At 47.3% G+C, this 18924-nt stretch overlaps 1 long non-coding RNA gene across 1 annotated transcript; it reads left to right on the top strand.

The window, feature by feature from the left end:
• Window positions 1–13780: 13780 nt before the first annotated feature.
• Window positions 13781–17430, top strand: LOC123170601 (uncharacterized). The gene is made up of 2 exons (XR_006485254.1): window positions 13781–14620; window positions 14703–17430. It is a non-coding gene; the product is annotated as an uncharacterized lncRNA (long non-coding RNA).
• Window positions 17431–18924: the final 1494 nt, after the last annotated feature.

The raw sequence follows: 18924 nt of genomic DNA, 5'->3' as shown, positions 1-18924 counted from the left end.
GTCTCTTCCTCCGACTTACGTGAATCTTTGTGCTCCCGAATGTCAATGAGGTAATATGACCCGTTGTGCAAGTTCTTGCTTACCACAAAGGGCCCTTCCCAAGGCGGGGATAACTTGTGTGCATCTGTTTGATCCTGGATGAGCCGGAGCACGAGATCGCCTTCCTGGAAGACCTGGGATTTGACCCGGCGGCTACGATAACGGCGCAGGTCTTGTTGGTAAATTGCTGAACGGGCTGCTGCCACATCACGCTGTTCGTCCAACAAGTCAAGAGCATCTTGGCGCGCCTGTTCATTATCCGTCTCAACATAAGCCGCCACGCGAGGTTAGTCATGACGGATGTCACTGGGGAGGACTGCTTCTGCCCCATAAACCATGAAGAAAGGCGTAAAACCTGTAGACCTGTTAGGAGTAGTGTTGATGCTCCATAACACGGAGGGCAACTCCTCCACCCAACAACCCGGCGTCCGTTGCAAAGGGACCAAAAGCCGGGGCTTGATGCCCTTCAGAATCTCCTGATTAGCTCTCTCAGCTTGACCATTGGATTGAGGATGAGCCACTGAGGAAACATCAAGTCGGATATGCTCTCGTTGACAAAACTCTTCCATGGCGCCTTTGGAGAGATTGGTGCCATTGTCAGTTATAATGCTGTGCGGAAAACCAAAGTGGAAAATCACCTTTTTCATAAATTGAACCGCCGTGGCTGCATCGCACTTGCTAACTGGCTCAGCTTCCACCCACTTTGTGAATTTGTCAACTGACACCAAGAGGTGGGTCTTCTTATCTTTGGACCTCTTAAAAGGCCCAACCATGTCAAGCCCCCAGACCGCAAAGGGCCAAGTGATTGGGATCATCCTCAGCTCCTGAGCCGGCACATGAGCCCGTCGTAAGAACCATTGGCAACCATCACACTTACTGACCAAGTCCTCTGCATCCGCATGAGCCGTCAACCAATAAAAACCATGACGAAAAGCCTTGGCCACAAGAGACTTTGAGCCGGCGTGATGGCCACAATCCCCTTCATGGATCTCACGTAAGATCTCTTGACCTTCCTCAGGGGAAACGCAACGCTGAAACGCCCCCGTAACACTGCGGTGATGCAGCTCCCCATTGATAACAATCATTGACTTAGCCCGCCGGGTTATTTGCCTGGCCAAAGTTTCATCCTCAGGCAACTCGCCCCGGGTCATGTAAGCCAGATATGGCATTGTCCAGTCTGGTATGATATGGAGAGCCGCCACCAGTCGTGCCTCCGGGTCAGGGACAGCCAAGTCTTCCTCTGTAGGCAACTTAACAGAAGGGCTATACAGGACGTCCAGGAAAGTGTTAGGCGGCACCGGTTTTCGCTGAGAGCCCAGCCGGCTTAAAGCATCCGCCGCCTCGTTCTTCCTGCGGTCGATGTGTTCCACTTGGTAACCCTGAAAGTGCCCAGCAATGGCATCAACCTCGCGGCGATAAGCCGCCATGAGAGGGTCCTTAGAGTCCCACTTTCCTGATACTTGTTGAGCCACCAAGTCTGAGTCGCCGAAGCACCTTACCCGGCTTAAGCTCATCTCCTTAGCCATCCGAAGACCATGGAGCAAGGCCTCGTACTCAGCCGCGTTGTTAGTGCAAGGAAACAACAACTGTAGCACATAATGGAACTTGTCACCTTTAGGGGAAGCCAACACGACTCCAGCCCCCGAGCCCTCCAACTGCCTGGACCCATCGAAGTGGATAGTCCAATATGTGTTATCCGGCTTCTGCTCGGGCACTTGTGACTTTGTCCAGTCATTGATGAAATCCACCAAGGCCTGAGATTTAACAGCAGTGCGTGGCACGTACTTGAGACCATGAGGTCCGAGCTCTATAGCCCACTTAGCTACTCTCCCTGTGGCCTCCCTGTTTTGAATGATATCACCAAGAGGGGCAGAACTGACCACAGTGATGGGATGACCCTGAAAATAATGCTTGAGTTTCCGGCTTGCCATGAACACACCATAAACAAGCTTCTGCCAATGCGGATATCGCTGCTTGGACTCAATGAGCACTTCGCTGACATAATAAACCGGCCGCTGAACCGGATGCTCCTTGCCCTCCTCCTTGCGCTCCACCACCATAGCCACACTGACGGCTCATGTGTTCGCCGCCACGTACAGTAACAAGGGCTCCTTATCAACCGGAGCCGCAAGGACTGGGGGCTCTGCCAGCTGCTTTTTCAAATCCTCAAAGGCAGTATTAGCCGCATCATTCCAGACAAAGTTATCGGTTTTCTGCATCAACTGATATAATGGCATGGCCTTCTCACCCAAACGGCTTATAAACCGGCTTAAAGCAGCGATGCGACCCGCCAAACGCTGAACGTCATTTATACACGCCGGCTTAGCCAGGGAGGTAATGGCCTTGATCTTCTCCGGGTTAGCCTCAATGCCTCTGTCAGAAACCAAAAAACCCAAGAGCTTGCCTGCAGGGACACCAAAGACACACTTGGCCGGGTTAAGCATCATTTTGTAGACCCGTAGATTATCAAAGGTTTCCCTTAAATCATCTATCAGGGTTTCCTCTTTTATGGACTTAACCACAATATCGTCCACATAAGCGTGAACATTGCGCCCAATCTGTTTATGAAGACAGTTCTGTACACAACGCTGGTACGTCGCCTGTGCACACTTAAGTCCAAAGGGCATAGACACATAGCAGAAGGCTCCAAAGGGAGTGATGAACGCCGTCTTCTCCTGGTCCTTAACTGCCATCTTAATCTGATGATATCCGGAATAAGCATCCAAGAAACTTAAGCGCACACAACCTGCCGTAGCATCAATGATTTGATCAATACGGGGGAGGGCAAAAGGATCAGTCGGACACGCCTTGTTTAAGTCCGTATAATCCACGCACATCTGCCAAGTGCCGTTCTTCTTGAGTACGAGCACCGGGTTAGCTAACCACTCTGGGTGAAAGACTTCAACAATAAACCTGGCCGCCAAGAGCCGGGCCACTTCTTCACCAATAGCTTTCCGCCTCTCTTCATTAAACCGCCAAAGGAACTGCCTGACCGGCTTAAATTTCGGATCAACATTGAGAGTGTGCTCAGCGAGCTCTCTAGGCACACCTGGCATGTCAGAAGGTTTCCATGCAAAGATGTCCCTATTCTCACGGATGAACTCGATGAGCGCGCCTTCCTATTTTGGATCCAGATTGGCACTGATGCTAAATTGCTGAGATGAGTCTCCTGGAACGAAATCAACAAGTTTAGTCTCATCAGCTGACTTAAATTTCATCGCCGGCTCATTCTCCGTAGTCGGCTTCTTCAGAGAGGTCATATCTGTTGGGTCAACGTTGTCTTTGTAAAACTTCAACTCCTCTGTTGCACAAACAGATTCTGCATAAGTTGCATCGCCTTCCTCACACTCCAGAGCCACTTTCCGGCTGCCGTAAACCGTAATGGTCCCATTATGACCCGGCATCTTGAGCTGTAAGTATACATAACACGGCCGTGCCATGAACTTGGCGTAAGCCGGCCGTCCAAATATAGCATGGTATGGACTTCTTATCTTGACCACCTCAAAGGTCAATTTCTCCACCCTGTAGTTGTTCTCATCTCCAAAGGCCACTTCCAACTCAATCTTGCCGACTGGATAAGCCGACTTACCAGGTACCACCCCATGGAAATTAGTGTTGGACTGGCTGAGGTTCTTATCAATCAACCCCATACGACGGAATGTCTCATAATAGAGGATGTTGATGTTGCTGCCTCCATCCATGAGCACCTTAGTGAACTTATATCCTCCCACCTGAGGAGCCACCACCAGGGCCAAGTGACCCGGATTATCCACCCGTGGAGGGTGATCCTCCCTGCTCCACACTATAGGCTGCTCAGACCACCGCAAGTAGCGTGGAACCGCCGGCTCAACAGCATTCACAGCCCTCTTGTGAAGCTTCTGATCTCGCTTGCACAAACTAGTGGTAAACACATGATACTGTCCACCACTAAGCTGCTTTGGATTGGTCTGATAACCCCCCTGCTGCTGTTGATGACCCTGGCCAGACTGTTGATTAAAGCCCCCTTGACCGTTCTGAGGACCGGAATTTGAGCCGCCGCCCGGGCCATGAAAGCCGCCGGCGCCTGAGCCGCCGCCCGGGCCATTGTAATTCTTAAAGGCCTTCATGATTGCACAATCCTTCCACAGATGAGTCGCTGGCTTCTCTCTAGAGCCATGCCTTGGACAAGGCTCATTCAACAGCTGCTCCAGCGTCGGACCTGACCCGCCGCCTCGGGGAGGGGGCCTCCCCTTGCGTCGCTGGTTATTACCTTGTGAGCTGGCGTTGGCTACAAACTCTAGGCTGCCATCGGCCTTGCGCTTGCCCCCTCCTTGGTTCCCCGGGTTAAACTGAGGACCCTTGCCATTGCCGTTCTTCTTTCCCTTCCCTGTCCTTTCATCATCTGAAGGGGGATCCTTGGTACCATCAGAATCGGCGTACTTGACAAGAGCCGCCATTAGTGTACCCATATCACTGCAGTCGCGCTTAAGCCACCCGTGTTTCATCTTCAGGGGCACAAAACGACAATTCTGCTCCAGCATTAAAACCGCTGAGCCGGCATCCATCTTGTCTGACGAGTGTATGATCTCCTTAACCCGGCGAACCCAATGTGTCGTGGACTCACCCTCCTGCTGCTTACAGTTAGTCAAATCCACAATTGACATAGACTGCCTACAGGTATCTTTGAAGTTTTGGATGAACCGGGCTTTCAGCTCAGCCCAAGACCCAATGGAATTCGGTGGTAGCCCTTTCAACCAAGTGCGGGCAGTCCCATCTAACATCATGGTAAAATACTTAGCCATGGCCGCCTCACTGACCTCCAGCAGCTCCATAGCCATCTCATAACTCTCGATCCAGGCTGCAGGCTGTAAGTCTGCTGTGTAATTAGGCACCTTCCTAGGGCCTTTGAAGTCCTTGGGCAGACGCTCATTGCGGATAGCCGGTACTAAACAAGGGACACCCCCAGTCCTGGTGGGGATACCCACGTCGACGGAAGTCGTCGGATAAGCCGGGGGGGTCTGGTAAGCCGTCAATTGAGGCACTTGCTCTGCCTCTTGCCGTGCTCTGTCCTGGTCTGCTGCGTGAAAGGCTCCATTATGAGCCGGGCCGTGGCCAGGGGGCGGGTCATGGCGTCGGACGTTACTTGAGCCGGTTGCTGAGACCATGTGCCGGCTGTAACTCGGGCTCTGGCCTGGACGAGGGGTCGAGTGGATCCTGTCCCGGCTGTAGGAGTATGCCTCTTGCTGCGCCAGTGCTGTCTGAAGGAGTTCCCTGACCCGGCGGGTTTCAATAGCCGTCGGAGAGTCGCCGTCAACTGGGAGAGCCGCCAGCCGTGCTGCCGCAGCGACCATGTTCTCCAGCGGGTTATTATAATGACCCGGGGGTATTGGCACGTACTGAGGCGGGGCAGGGGGCACCTGGGGAGGCCCCATCATCCGTGGCTGAATAGGGGCTCCAGACCCGGGCACTATGACCCCTGGTGGGTTACTAGACCCTGCACCTGGCGTGTTGAAGAGGTTGCGTGGATCGTAAACCGGAGGGAGTCGAGATTGGGTCTTTTGATGCCTCCTTCTCATGACCTCATTGGACGCGTTCTGATCCATCGTGAGTTGGAAGGACTGCGCCTGGATCAGCTGAGTTTGGGCATCGAGAGCCGCCCTCTCTGCAGCCATCCTGATCCCTTCCGCTGCAAGCTCCTCCTTAGCTTTCACTAGATCCAATTTTAACTGTGCCACCTCCGCATCATGCTGAGCTTGATCCGCCGGGTCAACCGTGGCGGTTAACAGGGCCGTCATCTTGTCCGTGAGGTCCATCAGCACCTGAGCCGGAGAAGGCACCGGGTTTCCTGCTCCAGCAGCGGGGTTCTGAACAGGCTGCGCGCCAGCCATAAAGACTCCAACCTGACTTGGCGGCTCAAACGGGTCCGGAATACTGTCACCATCGGAACAACCCATGAGCCTGCCATCTTGAAGTTGATATAACGAGTTTGACTCATCGGTGGCCGACTCGCCGTTAGAGCCGGCGGCCGCCTCATCACCAGACCCAGATAGATCAGAGGGCCCTCCATGGATACATCCCACAAACGCGCGCCTTAAGGCAGGCCGGGCCCGGGCGGGTCGTGCACGCTGAGCCGTCTCAATGAGATCGGCGCAGAGATCCGGCTCAGGGCCCGGCTCACCAATCTTGCCAATGAAAACATGAATTCCGCCGAAGGGGACCCGGTACCCGTGCTCAATTGAGCTGGCGTCGGGGCCCCAGTTTGCATCGTCGATGTAGAGCTTGCCGCGACGACTCTTGGTCATCCGGCCCACAGCGTATCCCTTGAGCCCTTCGAAGCTGCCCTTCAAGAACTCAAATCCACCGTGCGCTGGCCCCACGGTGGGCGCCAACTGTCGTGGAATTGTCACGGCAGATGTCCTCGAGCTAGGACTTAGTCGTGGAGCCATCGCAACTAGGAAGCTTGAAGGGGTTAATGCGGGACAAGGAACACGAGGGTTTATACTGGTTCGGCCCCTTACGGTGAAGGTAAAAGCCTACGTCCAGTTTGATGTGGTATTGATTAGGGGTTCGATAACCAGGGAGCTAAACTGCTATGCCTGGCTCTCGATGAGATTGTTCTTGTCCCTAAACCGCTGCCGGGTCGTCCCTTTATATAGGGAGGCTGACGCCCAGCAGCTCTCAGAGTCCCGGCCGGCTCATAAGAGTGTCCGGCTCGGACTCTCAACTATTCTTGCCTTACACTACAAGTTCTACCATAATAATGATTGCAACTACGGGCCTTAAGCCATATCCGGGTCTTAAGCCCATCTTTGGCCCACCGTCTTTAAGCTTGGCGCCGGGCTTCTGGCAGTGACCATATGAGTAACCCGGCCCCTCCTGGCGGGTGACTCTAAGGTCTATATCCTCAACACATAGGGAATGACTTTCATTCTCTTTCTATCTTCTGCTGTGGTCGGGCTTTGTGTCTTACTCAATTTCACACCTTGTAACACAGGCAAGAACTCTTTCTTTGACTGTTCCATTTTGAACTACTTCAAAATCTTGTCAATGTATGTACTCATTGAAAAAACTTATCAAGCGTCTTGATCTATCTCTATAGATCTTGATGCTCAATATGTAAGCAGCTTCACCGAGGTCTTTCTTTGAAAAATTCCTTTCAAATACTCCTTTATGCTTTCCAGAAAATTCTACATTATTTCCGATTAACAATATGTCATTCACATATATTTATCAGAAATGATGTAGTGCTCCCACTCACTTTCTTGTAAATACAGGCTTCACCGCAAGTCTGTATAAAACTATATGCTTTGATCAACTCATCAAAGCGTATATTCCAACTCCGAGATGCTTGCACCAGTCCATAGATGGATCGCTGGAGCTTGCACTTTTTGTTAGCACCTTTAGGATCGACAAAACCTTCTGGTTGCATCATATACAACTCTTCTTTAAGAAATCCTTTAAGGAATGTAGTTTTGACATCCATTTGCCAGATTTCATAAAATGTGGCAATTTGCTAACATGATTCCGACAGACTTAAGCATCGCTACGAGTGAGAAAATCTCACCTTGAACTTTGTCAAAACCTTTTTCGACAAGTCTAGCTTTGTAGATAGTAACACTACTATCAGCGTCCGTCTTCCTCTTGAAGATCCATTTATTTTCTATGGCTTGCCGATCATCGGGCAAGTCAATAAAAGTCCACACTTTGTTCTCATACATGGATCCCATCTCAGATTTCATGGCCTCAAGCCATTTTGTGGAATCTGGGCTCATCATCGCTTCCTCATAGTTCATAGGTTCGTCATGGTCAAGTAATATGACCTCCAGAACAGGATTACCGTACCACTCTGGTGCGGATCTCACTCTGGTTGACCTACGAGGTTTGGTAGTAACTTGATATGAAGTTACATGATCATCGTCATTAGCTTCCTCACTAATTGGTGTAGGAGTCACAGGACCATATTTCTATGATGAACTACTTTCCAATTTAGGGAGCAGGTACAGTTACCTCATCAAGTTCTACTTTCCTCCCACTCACTTCTTTCGTGAGAAACTCCTTCTCTAGAAAGGATCCATTCTTAGCAATGACTGTCTTGCCTTCGGATCTGTGATAGAAGGTGTACCCAACTGTCTCCTTTGGGTATCCTATGAAGACACAATTCTCCGATTTGGGTTTGAGCTTATCAGGATGAAAACTTTTTCACATAAGCATCGCAACCCCAAACTTTAAGAAACGACAGCTTCGGTTTCTTGCTAAACCACAGTTCATACGGTGTCGTCTCAACGGATTTAGATGGTGCCCTTTTTTAACATGAATGCAGTTGTCTCTAATGCATAACCCCAAAACGATAGTGGTAAATCGGTAAGAAACATCATAGATTGCACTATATCCAATAAAGTACGGTTATGACATTCGGACACACCATTATGTTGTGGTGTTCCAGGTGGCACGAATTTGTGAAACTATTCCACATTGTTTTAATTGAAGACCAAACTCGTAACTCAAATATTCGTCTCCGCGATCAGATCGTAGAAACTTTATTTTCTTGTCACGATGATTTTCCACTTCACTCTGAAATTCTTTGAACTTTTCAAATGTTTCAGACTCAAGTAGATATACCCATATGTGCTCAAATTATCTGTGAGGGTCAGAAAATAACGATACCCGCCGTGAGCCTCAACACTCATCGGATTGCATACATCAATATGTATTATTTCCAATAAGTCAGTTGCTCGCTCCATTGTTCCGGAGAACGGAGTCTTAGTCATCTTGCCCATAAGGCATGGTTCGCAAGCATCAAGTGATTCATAATCAAGTGATTCCAAAATCCCATCAGCATGGAGTTTCTTCATGCGCTTTACACCAATATGACCTAAACGGCAGTGCCACAAATAAGTTGCACTATCATTATTAACTTTGCATCTTTTGGCTTCAACATTATGAATATGTGTATCACTACGGTCGAGATCCAACAAACCATTTTCATTGGGTGTATGACCATAGAAGGTTTTATTCATGTAAACAGAACAACAATTATTCTCTAACTTAAATGAATAACCGTATTGCAATAAACATGATCAAATCATATTCATGCTCAACGCAAACACCAAATAACACTTATTTACGTTTAACACTAATCCCGAAAGTATAGGGAGTGTGCGATGATGATCATATCAATCTTGGAACTACTTCCAACACACATCGTCACCTCACCCTCAACTAGTCTCTATTTATTCTGTAACTCCTGTTTCGAGTTACTAATTCTTAGCAACCGAACAAGTATCAAATACCCAGAGGCTACTATAAACACTAGTAAGGTACACATCAATAACCTGTATATCAAATATACCCTTGTTCACTTTGCCATCCTTCTTATCCGCCAAGTATCTAGGGCAGTTCCACTTCTAGTGACCAGTCCCTTTGCAGTAGAAGTACTTAGTCTCAGGCTTAGGTCCAGACTTGGGCTTCTTCACTTGAGCAGCAACTCGCTTGCCGTTCTTCTTGAAGTTTCCCTTCTTCCCTTTGCCCTTTTCTTGAAACTAGTGGTCTTGTCAACCATCAACACTTGATGTTTTTCTTGATTTCTACCTTCGTCGATTTCAGCATCACGAAGAGCTTGGGAATCGTTTCCGTTATCCCTTGCATATTATAGTTCATCACAAAGTTCTATTAACTTGGTGATAGTGACTAGAGAACTCTGCCAATCACTATCTTATCTGGAAGATTAACTCCCACTTGATTCAAGTGATTGTAGTACTCAGACATTCTGAGCACATGCTCACTAGCTGAGCAATTCTCCTCCGTCTTGTAGGCAAAGTACTGTCAGAGGTCTCATACCTCTCGACACGGGCATGAGTATGAAATACTAATTTAAACTCTTGGAACATCTCATATGCTCCGTGGCGTTTCAAAAAACGTCTTTGAAGCCCCGATTCTAAGCCGTAAAGCATGGTGCACTAAACTATCAAGTAGTCATCATATCGAGCTTGCCAAACATTCATAACGCCTGCAGTTGCTCCTGCAATCGGTCTGTCACCTAGTGGTGCATCAAGGACGTAATTCTTCTATGCAGTAATAAGGATAATCCTCAGATCATGGATCCAATCCGTATCATTGCTACTAACATCTTTCAACTTAGTTTTCTCTAGGAACATATCAAAAATAAAACAGGGGAGATAAACGCGAGCAATTGATCTACAACATGGATATGCTAATACTACCAGGACTAAGTTCATGATAAATTAAAGTTCAATTAATCATATTACTTAAGAACTCCCACTTAGATAGACATCCCTCTAATCATCTAAGTGATCACGTGATCCAAATCAACTAAACCATAACCGATCATCACGTGAAATGGAGTAGTTTTCAATGGTGAACATCACTATGTTGATCATATCTACTATATGATTCACGCTCGACCTTTCGGTCTCAGTGTTCCGAGGCCATATCTGCATATGCTAGGCTCGTCAAGTTTAACCTGAGTATTCTGCGTGTGCAAAACTGGCTTGCACCCGTTGTAGATGGACGTAGAGCTTATCACACCCGATCATCACGTGGTGTCTGGGCACGACGAACTTTGGCAACAGTGCATACTTAGGGAGAACACTTTTATCTTGAAATTTAGTGAGAGATCATCTTATAATGCTACCGTCAATCAAAGCAAAAATAAGATGCATAAAAGATAAACATCACATGCAATCAATATAAGTGATATGATATGGCCATCATCATCTTGTGCTTGTGATCTCCATCTCCGAAGCACCGTCATGATCACCATCGTCACCGGCGCGACACCTTGATCTCCATCGTAGCATCGTTTTCGTCTCGCCAACTATTGCTTCTACGACTATCGCTACCGCTTAGTGATAAAGTAAAGCAATTACAGGGCGATTGCATTGCATACAATAAAGCAACAACCATATGGCTCCTGCCAGTTGCCGATAACTCGGTTACAAAACATGATCATCTCATACAATAAAATATAGCATCATGCCTTGACCATATCACATCACAACATGCCCTACAAAAACAAGTTAGACGTCCTCTACTTTGTTGTTGCAAGTTTTACGTGGCTGCTACGGGCTGAGCAAGAACCGTTCTTACCTACGCATCAAAACCACAACGATAGTTGATCAAGTTAGTGCTGTTTTAACCTTCTCAATGACCGGGCGTAGCCACACTCGGTTCAACTAAAGTTGGAGAAACTAACACCCGCCAGCCACCTGTGTGCAAAGCACGTCGGTAGAACCAGTCTCGTGTAAGCGTACGCGTAATGTCGGTCTGGGCCGCTTCATCCAACAATACCGCCGAACCAAAGTGTGACATGCCGGTAAGCAGTATGACTTGTATCGCCCACAACTCACTTGTGTTCTACTCGTGCATATAACATCAACGCATAAAACCAGGCTCGGATGCCACTGTTGGGGAACGTAGTAATTTCCAAAAAATTCCTACGCACATGCAAGATCATGGTGATGCATAGCAACGAGAGGGGAGAGTGTTGTCTACGTACCCTCATAGACCGTAAGCGGAAGCGTTTATCAACGCGGTTGATGTAGTCGTACACCTTCACGATCCGTCCCGATCAAGTACCGAACGTACTGCACCTCCGCGTTCAGCACACGTTCAGCTCGATGACGTCCTCGCCTTCTCGATCTAGCAAGAGGGGCGAAGTAGTAGATGAGTTCCTGGCAGCACGACGGCGTGGTGACGGTGTTGGTGAAGAACAATCTCCGCAGGGCTTCGCCTAAGCACTATGAAAACTATGACGGAGGATAAACTAGAGGGGACGGGGTAGCCGACACACGGCTTGGTGTTTCTTGATGTGTCTTGGGTGCTAGCCCTACCCCTCTATTTATATGTTGAGCCTTGGGGTTGAAACTTGGAGTAAAAGCCTCCACAAAGTCGGTTTCACCCGAAAGGCAAAAGTCCTTCTCAGACTCCAGGGCCAGACGCCAGGGTTCCCGGCGTCTGGACCCAGACGCCAGGGACCCTGGCGTCTAGCCCTGGACTCCGCAAATTTCCTTTTGCGCTTTCCAAAAACCTCGTGGGCTTTCCCCTTTGGCCCAGATAAAGTGTTCTCGTGCCCAAACATTTCGGGAAACATCCGGAACCCCTTCCGATGGATTCCGGAACCCTTCCGGAGATCAAACACTACTATCCACATATCAATCTTTACTTCCGGACCATTCTGGAGTTCCTCGTCATATCTGTGATCTCATCCGAAATTCCGAACAACATTCGGTCACCAACATACATAACTCATAGTACTATATCGTCAACGAACGTTAAGCGTGCGGACCCTACGGGTTCAAGAACTATGTAGACATGACCGAGACACCTCTCTGGTCAATAACCAATAGCGGAACCTGGATGCCCATATTGGCTCCTACATATTCTACGAAGATCTTTATCGGTCAGACCGCATAATAACATACGTTGTTCCCTTTGTCATCGGTATGTTACTTGCCCGAGATTCGATCGTCGGTATCTCAATACCTAGTTCAATCTCGTTACCGGCTAGTCTCTTTACTCGTTCCGTAATACATTATCCCGCAACTAACTCATTAGTTACAATGCTTGCAAGGCTTATAGTGATGTGCATTACCGAGTGGGCCCAGAGATACCTCTCCGACAGTCGGAGTGACAAATCCTAATCTCGAAATACGCCAACCCAACAAGTACCGTCGGAGACACATGTAGATCACCTTTATAATCACCTAGTTACGTTGTGACGTTTGATAGCACACAAAGTGTTCCTCCGGTAAACGGGAGTTGCATAATCTCATAGTCATAGGAACATGTATAAGTCATGAAGAAAGCAATAGCAACATACTAAACGATCAAGTGCTAAGCTAACAGAATGGGTCAAGTTAATCACATCATTCTCCTAATGATGTGATCCCGTTAATCAAATGACAACTCATGTCTATGGCTAGGAAACATAACCATCTTTGATCAACTAGCTAGTCAAGTAGAGGCATACTAGTGACACTCTGTTTGTCTATGTATTCACACATATATCATGTTTCCGGTTAATACAATTATAGCATTAATAATAACATTTATCATGATATAAGGAAATAAATAATAACTTTATTATTGCTTCTAGGGCATATTTCCTTCAATAAGAACCGGGACTAAGGGGGGGCCTTTAGTACCGACCCTTTAGTCCCGGTTCCAGAACCGGGACTAAAGGCCCTCTTGAACCGGGACAAATGGCTTTTTTTCTACCAGTGGCAAAGGCAAATGTCCCTGTACATTTATCCTAGAGTTGACAGCAGCACATATACGTTGGAAATGTCACAACTCACAACACATTCTAAATATACTAAACCTGGCCAGGTTTAGTTTACCACGTTTTTTTAACTTTTTCTTAACAGTAAAAATCAGACCAATGAGTGACTGCCACGTGCTTTAGTGGGGGATACAGCCGGGTACACGGTTTGGTGCGTGTACTGATTTGCTGCCGGAAATCAGAAAAAATTGAATCCTTATCTGCCCATTGGCTGTACGTTCCGGTTGTTCCTCAGTTCATGATTGGTTGCATGTCATCTGCATGGAGAGATTGAAACTGCTTTTTCCTTCCAATCGAGTCGGCTGCCGCCGGGTTTCTTCCGCTGCCGGTTGCCGCTTTGCTGCAGTTTTCTGGGCCCTTCTACAGCATGTGCGCTGGTTGTTTTCGATTTGTGCTCTTCCCCTCTGCTGCCTCCTATAAATACTGCCTTCTCCGTCCGTCGGTTCGTCATTCCATCTGCTCCCATCTCCTCTCTCTCCGTCCATATCTGCGGTCGTGCGTAGACACACCAACCAGCGCGGTCACCTCCGCCATCTACGTGCTCCGCTGCCCACGGCAGCCCGCTCGCCACGGCCATGCTCCCCACGCCTCGCCTGTCCCGAGGGCCCCAGACTGCCTCTCCCGGGCCACAACACAACGATGATGGCGGTGGCGGCAGCGACGGCGACGGCATACAGCGGGAGCAGGCAGAGCAGCGCGACCCCTCTCCCTTGACCTCCCTCAGCAGCGTCGCGCCTTCTCAGCCACGACCTCTACCCGCTGGCGGCGGAAGCGAGCGGCCGGCCACAGATGCCTCCTCCAGCCTTGCCGTCCTTCGATCCCCAGCACCCTCAGTCCACCCTACCAACCTCGCCGCCTTCCCTCGCCAGCCCCGCGTCGGCCGCCTCCACCTCTCTCCCTCTCTCTCTCGCTCCCTCCCCCCTCCCCCCCTCTCTCTCATATTTCTGTTCCAATTCTTACTTTTTGATGTGCTACTTTTGTTCAAGTAGATGAGTCGCTGATTCAAATCCTCCTATTTGAAATGTGGCTGTACAAAAAGATGAATCCTCTTTTTCAGTGCATATTAGGTGTTTGTGTTAATGCGTAGGAAGAGAAACCAAGTTGATTGTGTTTTGAATATTTTGATATTTAAGATTTTTTGCAACATTTACCCCTATAGGCTTCCTAGAATATCCGCTGCCGACCGTGATCTCCGATGCGTTTCGTTGTTGGCCGACATGACGACGGAGAAGCCGGTCCCAGGCATTCCCAAATCGCGTGGTCTGATGCCCAATGTAGTTCTGATCCTCTTGAATTCGCCGTGTAATTCTCAGTTCGTTCATCCATTTGGATTGGAGTCGATTCATGTTGGTCCTGGTGTTTACATGGATGGTGTGTTATGCAGGCGCATGGGGAGGAGATGTTGCCCGCTGTGCGGTTGACTGCGAGGAGCTTGGGCTGTTATTTGACTACTTCCGCGGACAGCAGCAACCTCTGTGAGGCGCACAATCGACTTCTGCTAGGTGGTGGAAGAATCGGTGGTGGAGGCGGATTGTGCGAGAAAGTGGCAGCGGCGCTGTCAAACGGTAGCAGGGGCACTTTGCCGCCTCTGTTCACCGTTGAGGACGTAGCAGCAAGATGAGCCCCCTCTCTTTATTTTTATTTTTTAGATCTTGTAGCATCATGGTGAGTCTTCAAAGAATTGGTACACCATTGGCTGAACATTAGTGTTCATCCAGGAAAAAAAGCGAAGGGAAGATCAACCTGAATCGGATGAGCAGAACACATATTAATGCAATTTTTGCTACGTTGTGTATGTTGCTATATACTTGGCCAACAAAATGAAGAGATGTAAGATGGCTAGAAGTTCCAGCACTTTTTTTCTATTTGATTTTAACATTTTCCATGAATGTGCGGGTTAGTATACCTACCTGATGAAATGGCTTAACAGGGTGATGAGAAAAACAAATGTAAATATTCATGCTTTGTTTGTCCCTATCAATAGTTCTGATTCTTATGAATCAAGATAACTGACTTGTTTTTTGTTTGTAAAGAAATTACATTCAGCCTAAATATTGAAAAGGCACCATAAAATATTTATTTGATTATGGTGGTAGAAGAGAATGTTCTGCTGATATTTCTTTCAATAGATTTTTTGTCGATTTGTTGCCATAGCAGATGGGATCATCCGTGTGCACCCATTATTTACTACATATACTTCTTTTGGTTTTTGGTTAGATGATGCATACTCACTATAAATCTTTTTCCTACAGTCTTCAGGAAGGTGGGTAGTGGTTCTTTTGTAGAGCAAGCACATCCAGAGACATCAACATTTTTCCAGGCAAGCTTCGCTGGCATTGGGATTGATATATTTTGCTTCACTGCATCCTGATACTTCCTATTTTATGGTTGGTTTCTCTTCATGTGAGCATTTCGTAATTATAAGAATGAGCTCTTAGATATGTTTATTAAGATACTTCCTATTAATTTTCTCTTGTGGGAAGATCTACTTCAGTGATGAACCCATTGTTCCTGAACATAAGCTGCAATATTATGAACTTCAGCGCTAGAGATGTATGTTGTCTGCCTTCTATATAATTCGAAAGTGACATATTTACAATTTTGTTTAGTGATGTCAGAAGGTATGATGGTGTATTTCTGTCCTTTCTCAAAATTGAGCCACTGAACTGGATTGAGCAGAGGGACACTGTGACTTTATGAGTGTCTTGATCATTTTGCATGTCATGAAAGTTGAAAACGAGAAATTATATGTTCTCTTTGCGCTCAGATTACTACGTTTAATCTGCTGATGTAGGTATTGGCCTGCTAGATCCCTTGCATTGCAATCTATATGGAAGAAAGTTAGAGAGTGTTTCTTGAAGGACAATGGCACCAGTGCACAGAACAATTGGCCCGGCCTTCCAAAGAATCATGATGTAAAAAAACGATCTTGCGGGGCACCGCCCATGGTTCAGTTTTCATTAAAAATGAAACCAAGCCCATGATGTATAATCAGGCAGCATATGGTAATTGTTCGTTGCTTGACAGTACTTATATTCCCTTACTTGTTATGATTTCTAAGGATTTTAAAATTGTTGGCACATTTTTTCTACGGTTTTTAGTTGTTTTGGGTTGTTCAGACCTTAGATTAGAAGTGGCTACTTCTTCGGAAGCATTAACTTGCTTTGCACATTTACTATGACAAATAATTGTGCTGATTAGGATATGAAGCACTAACAACGCCGGAAGCCCTGCTTTGAAAGAAACGGTAATTTATCATGCTTTTTGTGATTTGAACTAAGTTTTCAAGGCATCAAATTCTCATGTTCTTAATTCGTCTTTTTCTTTTCGTTCATTTCAATGGTGTGATTATTTATCTCAGTGTGCAATTGTATGCCCACCAATAATGCGGTAGATGATCTCAATGAAGTTGTCTTTGATCGGGGATATCTAAAGAGTATCTTAGTTGCGATTCTATATTCAAGGCCACCGATCATATTGATGAGGTTGAGGTGTTTTACCCTCCTGAGCTATTGAATTCGATAAAAATCAACAATTTCTCACAGCACAAAATTCTGCTTAAGGTTGGTGTTCCTGTTATATTCCTTTGGAATGTCAACCAATCATTTGGTTTGTGCAATGGAACGCTGTTGATCATTACACGTCTTGGTGAAAGAGTGGTGGAGGGAGAAACTATTGCCGGCTCTAATTAAGGGCAGCGAGTTTGCATCCCATGGATTGTTCTTAATTCTTCCGGGTGCAAGTGGCCATTTAAACTTCGTCGTTGCCAGTTTCCTGTTCGGTTATGCTATGCTATGACTATTTTTTCTTTGACAGGATGCTATGCTATGACTATTAATAAGAGTCAGGGTCAGATGCTGTCAAAGATTTGTGTTTATCTGCCAGAACTTGTCTTATCGCATGTTCAGTTGTATGTTGCCGTGTCAAGAGTGACTTCACGTGCCGGTCTTACATTCCTAATTGAGGATGGAAATGGTTCCCCTACTGGAGAGACTAAAATGTAGTGTACAAAGAAATCATAGATCGTTTGTAGAAACATAAATTTGCAGTATCAGAATGTACTCTCTTTTCCTGCAAAAAAAAAAGAATGCACTCTCTTTGTGCAAAATGTATCCAGTGTTCCATACAATAAAGTTATTAATTCTGTGACACTTTTGCTATTCATGCCCACTTAATATTTAATAAGTACAATGGATTAACAAATTAACATACTATATAAATATAATTAGAAATCAACTCAGTAACCAATTAACAGGTATAAACTTTTGCATGACCATATGCGAAAAATTCGACATGACATACTGGCAAGGCGCGGCGTGCCGACGCGCGGGGATAAGCTAGTTTATACCAAGAGTGGACAAATTCATTTACAACATAGGCCACATCTTTCATTCACTGGAAATGTATGTCACAAGTTCACAACACTAAAAATGTCATTGTACTGTCACAGCTTTCATTCACACACAAATTCGTTTACAACGTAGGCCACATCTTGTACTCCTACGAGATAAAATTCAGAAGAAAAATATACAGGAGCTGCCTTTGTTCAGTTTTTAAAGCTCAAATCACAAAAAAAAAATGTACATGAACTTGTTCTGCATAGTACGCCGGCGGCGCCGTGAGTGTGGCCGAGGACCATCGCCATGAACTGCGGCGGAACAAGGGCAGTGGCGCGGTGTCGCGAGAGCTGTGCCACCGAAAAACATTGTGGGTGCCGGCGGGGATAGAGGGTCACGAGCAGGAGAGTTTGCGCTCGGCGTCGCAGAGCACGCCGGTGAGCAGCTTCGACGATGCCGTGACCTGGGCCGCCATCGAACGCGGCCGTTGCCCACGGGCATGGAGCGCGCCGAGCAGAGGAGCACACCGACGGCGATGTGACGAGCAACCCGAGTGGATCACACCGGTGGCTGGAGCCTTTTTTTTGTGAGCATCGATCAACAGAGGCGATGTGGCGACCAGCCGGAGTGAGCACACCGGCGGCATGAGTTGGGGGCGTTGGAGAGGTTGGGCATCGATCTGAGCTAGGAATTTGATAACACGCTCGATCTACTCTCCGGTTTGGGATAAGGTTTTTTTTTAAATCACCGGGGGAGCTCCCCCACCTGAATATATTACTCAAAGGACTGCCGAGGCAGTAAGTACAACATTACATAGACACGTTGCACCATGCAGAAAGGTAGGAACGCCACGAGAAGACGTCCTCCTTGTCCTGTGAAAGCACAAGATGATGAGACCAAAGATCTAGAGCGGAAATAAGGTTTCTAAGGGTTATTACAGAACTTTGATCAATCATCCTAAACACCATGTCGTTGCGGGCAGACCAGATCATCCATAACAGGGCCAAGAGGACTGAAGGCCATGCGGAGGTGGGGAGGTGAGTAGGGATAGCGACATCCCAGAGGTCTGTGATATCGTCAGACTGGGGCAGAAGGCCAAGACGTTGCCAGATCCTATTGGCGAGGGGCATGAGATGAACAAGTGGCTGGAGTCTTCTGGCAGCCTCGCACACCGAGGGCATATATCTGAGTCGATTATATGTTTGTGTGCAAGGTTGCACCTGGTGTTGAGGCGGTCTTTGAAGAGCAGCCAAGCGAAGACTTTTAGCT

The sequence above is a fragment of the Triticum aestivum genome, chromosome 1D (genome assembly GCF_018294505.1).
Source record: "Triticum aestivum cultivar Chinese Spring chromosome 1D, IWGSC CS RefSeq v2.1, whole genome shotgun sequence".
NCBI lineage: Eukaryota > Viridiplantae > Streptophyta > Magnoliopsida > Poales > Poaceae > Triticum > Triticum aestivum.
The sequence above is the reverse complement of the archived record's forward strand: the minus strand, read 5'-3'. Positions and strand labels throughout refer to the sequence as shown.